General features: G+C 39.5%; 1 long non-coding RNA gene across 2 annotated transcripts; it reads left to right on the forward strand.

The window, feature by feature from the left end:
- Nucleotides 1–4267: 4267 nt before the first annotated feature.
- Nucleotides 4268–7233, forward strand: LOC120443192. 2 transcript variants are annotated; one of them, XR_005615222.1, is made up of 4 exons: nt 4268–4395; nt 4728–4912; nt 5832–6031; nt 6247–7233. It is a non-coding gene; the product is annotated as an uncharacterized LOC120443192 (long non-coding RNA). The 2 variants fall into 2 exon arrangements; XR_005615221.1 differs by having other exon boundaries at nt 5832–7233.
- The last annotated feature ends 1323 nt before the right edge of the window (nt 7234–8556 follow it).

Below are 8556 nucleotides of genomic sequence, written 5' to 3' on the forward strand. Positions count from 1 at the left end.
ATTAAGCTTTGTAAATTACAGCCTTGATAAATAAGCTTCTAAAAATTGAGCTTCAATCGCTAGATTTCCAAGGTGCCAAACTTTGCTTGATCTGCAAGTCAATTTCTCTCATTTCTATTATAAAGATTTTTCCTCTGGTTCTCAGAATAAATTTTAGCTTTTCCATTACATAGATACTGTATCACTGGTAATGTTCATTCATTGTTTGAGGCTTGGTCATTTGGATTTATACAAACTTTTCAGGTTACTAACCATATTTATAAAGATATCGGTCTTTTTTTTTTAAACACATCCACAGATGCTGATTTTTATTTTCAGTTTAAAAGATCATCTGTATGTAGAGCTCATCATCAATATCACAGACAGCCATCATCACTTTTGCTGTTTTTGTCTGCAAATATTAGAGGAGTAAAAAACAAAAAAAGGACTTTATTATGGGAAAACTATTTTCCCTAGTCTTAACAAAGCACTAATCTAACCACTGAAGTGACACTGATCTTTTGTAACCGTGATTTTTCAAGAGTGTTAGAAAAAACACTGACAGAGAGAAAACACTTGTGTGTCCGTTTTATAGTGCGTGCATGACTCGCATTGCTGTAAAAGTACGATTAGGATTCAGGTCGGTCTGGTTGAGTTTTAAAGACAGATCCCACTTTATAAAAGCTTTTCTAGCTGGGTTGTTAAAACGTTGGTTCTGAATACTCCACAGAAACATCCCAAGCCTTATAATTTCGAGCTCACAATTTGTCAGTGTTGTTTCTCAGGCGTTCAGTTGTCTGAGAAACAACTTTCTTCTCGGAACTCCTTCGGTTGTGGAAAAGCAATTTCACTGATGTGGGGTTTAAACTCGGCACCGCTGGTGTCACATGCATCATTGCAAACCACTCGACCATCCAACCCCTCTAAAGTGCTTTTAGCGATGAGTTTGTGGGCTCTGGATTGTGGGTTTCTCAAAATTTCATCAAGAGTTTTACAAAACAAGAGTTGCTTCTTATTTTTCTAGTGTGCAGTGAATGTTCAGGGGATAAAGTTTATATATTTACTTTTAGGCCAAGAAAGTCATTAGCACATTGTCATGCTGCCTCACAATCTGCATGAGAATGTAGTCGCTCTGCCTTTCATTATTTCCTTAGTCGCCCAGGAGTGTTTAGCATGTACTCACACACACACACACACACACACACACACACACACACACACACACACACACACACACACACACACACACAGGACCCCACTTAGTGCGTCAGATGTTTTCTCTGCCACCGCGCTGCTTTGCTTTCAACCTGGAAAATCCCCTTTTAACGAATGCAAGTGCGGCAGTCTCTCTCTCTCTCTCTCTCTCTCACACACACACACACACACACACACACATGCACATACACACAAGCTGCAGGAGGTAATATGAAGGAAACTATTAGTTACAACTTGACTCCTGTTGGATTGCATATAATTAGACTTTTTTTGGCCCTTGTTTTGCTGTCATCATTTGCCTACAGTCACTCTGACCAAGAGAGAACCACAATAGTAATAGTGCACCTTTATACACCATCCAAAATACCTAGCTTAAGTTTGCAGTTTAAACGAATATTACAAATGTGTGCATTGTACTCTAATGCTTTACACACATACCAGCATGTTCCACTAATGGCATCAAGCAAAGCTAACTGAACCTTGTGCTATATTAATGTGCTATATTAATGAATACAAACTTTAGTTTGAATTTTAATTCTAATATAGGTACTCAGTTTGAATCAGGTAAGTAGAACATGGGCAGAAAAGAAGCAGGAAAATAAAAATAAAAAATAGCTCTATTTTCTGTTGCTTAGATTATAGAAAGTGACCTTTCCTCTAAACAGGAAAATGAGTAGGGAAGATGTTAAAGTGGGATTCAGCAGGGATTTCCCAAAAATCAATTGTAATGGCTCAGGGTGGGGAATTTAATCATAACCTGTGTGTATCTGCATAAATAAGTTCTATTGAGCGCTCCAGTAGATTTTGTTACTGTACAGGCTGTGATCAGCTGACCTGCTGCTCTGAGGTTTACTGCTCTTGTCTGATGTACACAACTGAATTTAACAGCCAGCCAGTTGTCCTTGCTGATTTTGATCCACTACACTGACAGTACACTGTTTATGCTGTCTTTTTTCTAGACTAGGGATAGGCAACTCCAGGCCTCGAGTGCCAGTGTCCTGCAGGTTTTAGATGTGTCCTTGATCCAACACAGCTGATTCAAATTGTTAAATTACCTCCTCAACATGTCTTGAAGTTCTCCAGAGGAGAACCACTTGATTCAGGTGTGTTGACCCAGGGTGAGATCTAAAACCTGCAGGACACTCGAGGTCTGGAGTTGCCCACCCTAGATGGTATAAAGAGTTGGTATGAAGATGGAATTCAGTCAATGAATCTAAGCTTCAGCTCAACTTCTAATTCATCCCTGCTATACTTAATGTACTTTACTCTGACCATGAAACCACAACCACTGTGCACCAGTCACACACAGTACAGCAAACTAACCTGTTTATCCTGCACTAACCTGCAGATTATTTTCATGCAACATTTAAATAGCACAGCTACTCTACCTCAGTTTGTTTTGCAGCAGCATTATCTGCTGATTGTATGAACTGACATCTTTACCAGGAAAAAGACATCATTTGTCAGTGTCTAGTGTCATAATATCACACAGCTATGTTTAACATTGGGTTACATTTAGGCCAAAGATGACAAAGATGACGCGGCTGGGTTAGATCATGGTGTTGGATGATGTGACCACTGATGTAAGGAGACCATTATTGTTTTGGTTTTGGTCATAAACAAGTGAGGCTAGGGAACAATTATGGTTTGGCTGCTGGTCATTGGTCTCCACTGGTAACTTACTCTTTTCTACCATCCACATCAAAGTCCTCCTAAAAGTTCCTTTTTGCTATTGACTCGTCATTATTTTGTTTCCTTAATTTAAATGTATTCACACACTTGCTGCTGTTTCGTTTTCATTAATCTTCCATTCCAGCCAACAAGAAGCAGTATTTTCAGTTTAGTACCCTGACACTTTTCAGCACTGCCTGCAGACTAGACGTGGTCATCAGTTCCTTGCACTGATCCTCAGTGATAAAAGCTGTTCTTTTTTTTGGTTATGAGCTGAATCTGGGAACCAAATCAAACTGCTTTTACACACCACTTAAAAGCTTGACTTTGCCTGCAGCCATTGAAAACAATGACTGTGTTTGTTTTTTATAGCATCTGATGCTTTTCAACACCCATGACCTTGAAAATAGGGGCGCACAGTTAAAAAAAAACAACCAAGTCATCAGGATCCGATCAGTAACAGCAGACATACCAAAACACTTTGTGTTTTTGTAATGTGATACTGATAACACAGCGTGAATAATCAATGTCATGCTTTCATAATTGTCTTTCTCTACTTCCACGAATCCTCCGTCAGTGTGGCTCCATGTTGCTTTCATATGACAACACGATAGCTCTCAGGTCAGGGCACTATTTTATGAAGCATAGGGGAGTTGTTTAATAGATTTAATAGTAGAGTCTCCTTTGAAATGTTGCTCTAGCTCAATTTAGCTTTGTTTTAATCTTTTATAAACTGCACTGGAAAGAATAGATGTTACAGTTAGGTAATGAAAATGTGCCAAGGCTTTGGAAGCATGCAGTTATTTCCATGAACAAATCACTCTCTGTCACAATCCCTTTCACTGAGTGCATTGCTGCCAACCCCCCCTTGGAGCCCAGACATTTTTGCTATTCCTTGTCTAAAGATGAGTAACCGGGCTGTTTCACAGACTTCACAGCTGTCCAAAGGGAAAATTCTTGTATTTCTTTGCGTGGTAGTCTTATAATGACAATTGTATAATAATTAATAATACTGGCAGTTCAAAAACACATCGGTGCTCTCCACCAACTAAAGACACTCTCCTTACCTTACCTCTGACTTCAGTAAATAATTACTTCGAAGTTTAAATCTAGCTAAAAATGCTACATTATGCATCATTCTTTCTTTTTTTAACGTATGATGATATCTTTCGAGGGTCAAATCACTCGTAAACATCGGCTTCAACACATTTTAAGCGAAGCTGCCTTTGCTTGCACACACGCATATTACATAAATTTAAAACAAATCAATGACTGTTGAAGAAATGGGCGACTTGGCTGCACTTCCTCCCAGTGTGCAAAACTGAAGCTTGTTTGTGGGAGCTGCCATGTTGGACTTTTGGACCCAGACTCTGCGCAGTTAGTGACTTTAGGTGGAGTTGCTGGGTCACACTCCTGTCCTCACACCCACTGGACTCAAACACCCCCCTTCACTTTTTACTAGTTCACCTGCTCCAGTTTTGACGATATCTGCTGATGGGTTTGCTGTGACTGACGGCTTGTTAAATTAAGGTAAATTTACACTGTAGCTCCTGTTGATAATTCATTAGCTAGATTAGAATTAGCATATGCATTGTGTATGCCGGTTAGCATGGAATCAAATGATTCATTGGTAATTTGCTGCAGTAGTTACCATTCCTACTTTGCTTTACTGCTATGTGTCACACACGACCAAAATAACTTGCAGCTAGCATTCAGCACATGTTTACCTTAAAAAATGTGAATAACTTTAAGGAGCCTAGTAGGTTTCAGGACTGAGGCTCAGTTTAATGACAGGTCATCTGGATTTGACATGAAATGCTATTTCATTTAATTTTTTTCCATGTTCTTTTTTTTAAACCAAGATTATAACAAGACTAATGGCTACAGCCATGCTATAGAAGCTCAGCACAGGCTGTACAAACTAAGTGCGTGTTAGTCAAGCCAACATGCACAAAGTGAAAACACCAACTACCTGATGATGGAGCTACACGACAAATGTACCCTGAGAGGGTCTTGAATCTTGGCGCGACAGTTCAGCCAAAAAACGGTAAGTGGCTGTATATTCACCTGTTCACATACTCAAACTGACACTCTAATGGCAGTGACAGCACCATGCCGGTTGATGGCCTCACCATCAGGCACAAAAATGTCTTGGCCAAGAACACTTTGACATGTGGAGACACAAAAAATCTGTGCTTTGTGGAAGACTTTTTCAGTTGCCTTTTTGGTGCCTTTTTAGTCTTTATTGAGAGGGATAGAGGGGGAAGATGGAAATACGGTTGAAGAGAGTACAGGAGTGATATGTAGCCAGCCGGCATTCAGCATATTTTTGCAGGGTTGAATGAACTTAATCACACCACAGATGGCACTGGTTAAAGTGAAGGCCACAGAGACAGGTTAGTGAGGACAGTTGGTATAGCCAGCAATGTCTTTGCAGCTATCTGATACACTAAAGCCATCTCCTCATAGCCATGCACAGACATTGAGGGGCACGCGCTCCAGCCTGCCTATCCCAACCCCCCCCCCCAGAAAAGTACAGATGAAGTTTCACCTTCTTATTTGCTTGAATTCTTACTGATCTCACTCATACTATCCTATTTACTGCAACATGGCCTAATCCCCGACAGAAGAGAGCTGCAATCCTGAGCTGCCTGATGCAATTCCCTTACTTACCCTGTCCTTTCTCAGCAAATACAAAGTCAACATTATACATGTGTTAAGGGTCCATATTAATTAAAATAATGTTTTGGGTTCATGTAAAAAAAAGATATAGATAACTAAATGAGTGACACTTTGGACTGATTTTAAGCCTGCATTTAGGGTTTGCACTTGTATTTTTGCACTTGCACCGTGTCTCTGAATGTGTGATAATATTTCAGTCAGGTGGTGTCAAAAAACAACAACAAAGTAGTCCAGACATCACACTCAAACTGACTCCATCATCTCTGTTATTTTTTTCTCTGCAGGATGTCAGACTCACACACAACACGTTGCTACTTATGTCTCGTGGACTCGCGCACAAACTTTGAAGCGCTCTTTCATCTTGCTCGTGTTGCTGAACAGTCCACGCTGAGAGAAAGCATTTCCACGTGGAGCACCTACAGCGGCAGACAACACCGGTTCACCCTTCCGCACACCGCGACTGGATGGGTCCATCTAACACAACGTATGTGCATGTGAAGAAAATTCGTATGTTTTACAGAAATCCCATATGAGTGATGTGTATGACTCCAGACGGATTTGCTAATTCTTCTGACAAATGAGTATCGATCATGAACTCTTCAAACTAGGTTGTTTTCTATAAGCTGATGGTGTGCTAATATTTCATATGTTTTTCTGGTTGTATGACATGTTGTGATAGTTTTTTTAATTTCCTAACAGTAACTAACATGAATGAAGTGGCCAAACACCATTTTTACCTGACTGTCACCAGTAGAAGCAAGTCAGAGACATAATGGAGCTCCTCAGGGTGCTGCAATGGCATTCATAGCTAAATGTGAAGTCAAAGAAAGTGGAAGAATGGAAGGTTAGAGCGGGTATGGTCAAGCAGAATTATAAACATACAGTTTGGGGGCTTTTAAATAGAAATTGATGTTGTGGCCAAATATAAAATTTAAGTATAAAATTATAAAGCAGAAAAACACAAGCTGTTTTAGGGTTCTTTACCAAGTAAGAAGGCATAAGGGCAGCACTTTATCTGTGCATGTGTCTTTTCTCCTTATCAAAGTAACCTCCATTTATTTATTGTTGTGCGATTACAGTTAGTGATAAAAAGGTGACCTCATAACCTCAACGATAATTCTTTATTTAGTGATTTTTTTCCTCAGTCTTGAAGAATTTTCTTTTTTAAGTAAATTTACTTTTATCTCTAATCTTGGTAATTCTGAGTTGTTGATTTTTTTCTGAGAAAAGTAACCCACCCTTCTGTCGTCATACTTTTCTTTTCTGTTCTTCTATTTTCCCCCTCTTTTTTTAAGTTGCCATTCCTATTAGCATATCCGGGATGAAATTTAATGGCACCAAGAGTTGTTTATGAGGTCTCATGTGACGGACTCGGATTAATTTGCCAATTCCTCCCAGGGTGTGTTTGGGTTGCGCAAACTTGTAAGAAAGCCTTCTTTTCCTTTTCAAGACGTCCCTGCGGCGTTTACTGTAAATATAAATGTGGTGTCAGTTAACTGGTTAAAAAAAGGCAGGGCTGCGGTTTTCCATTCAAAACCACACAGCTGCTGAAGTGTTTCCTTCATCTTCTTTCCGCCTCTCATCTCATCTCTCCGGTCTATCTCCTGTTCATCCACATTAAAGGCATACTGCTAATTCAGGAAAGGTTCAGCTCCTGCTTTTAAGCTTTACTGCATAATAGGTCAATATCCCATTTAAGGAGGAAGGACTAGAGTCATTGATCAAAATTATTTTTACTTTCTTACTTGCATACAGTACTGTGCTTGTGAGAAAGTCTTGAGCCACCGCTCATTACTTTATTTTTTTGTGTAAAAAGTAAGCTTGAGTACTTTTCTGATGGTATTTCAAAGTTTTTCTTCAGTCATTTGCTGCTTTTTCACTCATTTTCAGTTCAGTCCTTCTACTTGAACATTTTCAGAGGAATGCTTTGTATGTTAAGCAACTTAACACTGACCTATGAATCATTCAAGCATAAAAAAGGGATCTAGCTCAAGGGATGAACCAGATTTGGGACTACACATAACAAACAACATAGCAAAGAATCAATTTTAAATTGTACCTTTAGGCACTTTCTTATCACCAGCCTGTCACAGAAGCACATTATTTGTTCCCATTTCTTTAGTTCAAGAAAAATGCCCGAGATAATGCAGTGTGACGGGCATAAAATAGTACATTTGCATTAATAAGGTGATTCCCAAACAACTATTAACTGAAAATTTTGCATATCTTGGCATTTTTGTGCAGTGTGTCCTTAAAACTTTTGAGCACATTGACAAATGGAGGACGAAAGAAGAAGCATCAGGCCTAACAAACTATCTAGAGGAGGTGACAGTATCTGAAAGGGATGTCATTAGGAAAAAAAATATCCAAGAAAGAGCTGACGCAGGACCTGAGAGATACATCTTCAGCTGATCCACCTACTGGATCCTGGAGCCTCACCAGAAGTGGTCTCAGTGGAAGGGGGCCTGTTGAAAACAGGGAGAAAAGAATGAGGTTTGCCAAATTACACAGGAAGTGGAGTAAAAATTAGCAGCAACAGGTCTGATGAAGTGATGAATTCAGATTTTAATCAGGAAAGCAACATCTGGAAAAGCTCTGATTGGCAGTAAGTTCATTTTTCAGCATGACAATGCTCTTAAAGACACTTCATATGGCAGTAAAAGCATCCCTGGATAGGAAAACTCAGTCATTGACTGGCCTCCCCAGAGCCCCAACCTCAACATTGTTAAAGCAGTGTGCGATCAGCTTCACGAACAATGGAATAAAAGGCAAAAGGGAACCTGAAGAACTATTCCTGAAGACTACTTAAAAAATTACAAGAAGGCTTGCCTGAGAGAGTTCAGGTTGTGTTGTTCAAGACTTTCGAACTTGTTCGAATTGTACAAATCCATTGCGTACTCTGTTTTGTGTATGTTTGCGCATGTTTTAATAAACCTCCAATTCCCTCTTTTGTGAGCGAAAGATAAAGAAATCGGGGATTAAACAAGACTTTTGCACTGTACTGTATGT

This window comes from Oreochromis aureus, linkage group 12 (genome assembly GCF_013358895.1).
Source record: "Oreochromis aureus strain Israel breed Guangdong linkage group 12, ZZ_aureus, whole genome shotgun sequence".
Classification (NCBI taxonomy): domain Eukaryota; kingdom Metazoa; phylum Chordata; class Actinopteri; order Cichliformes; family Cichlidae; genus Oreochromis; species Oreochromis aureus.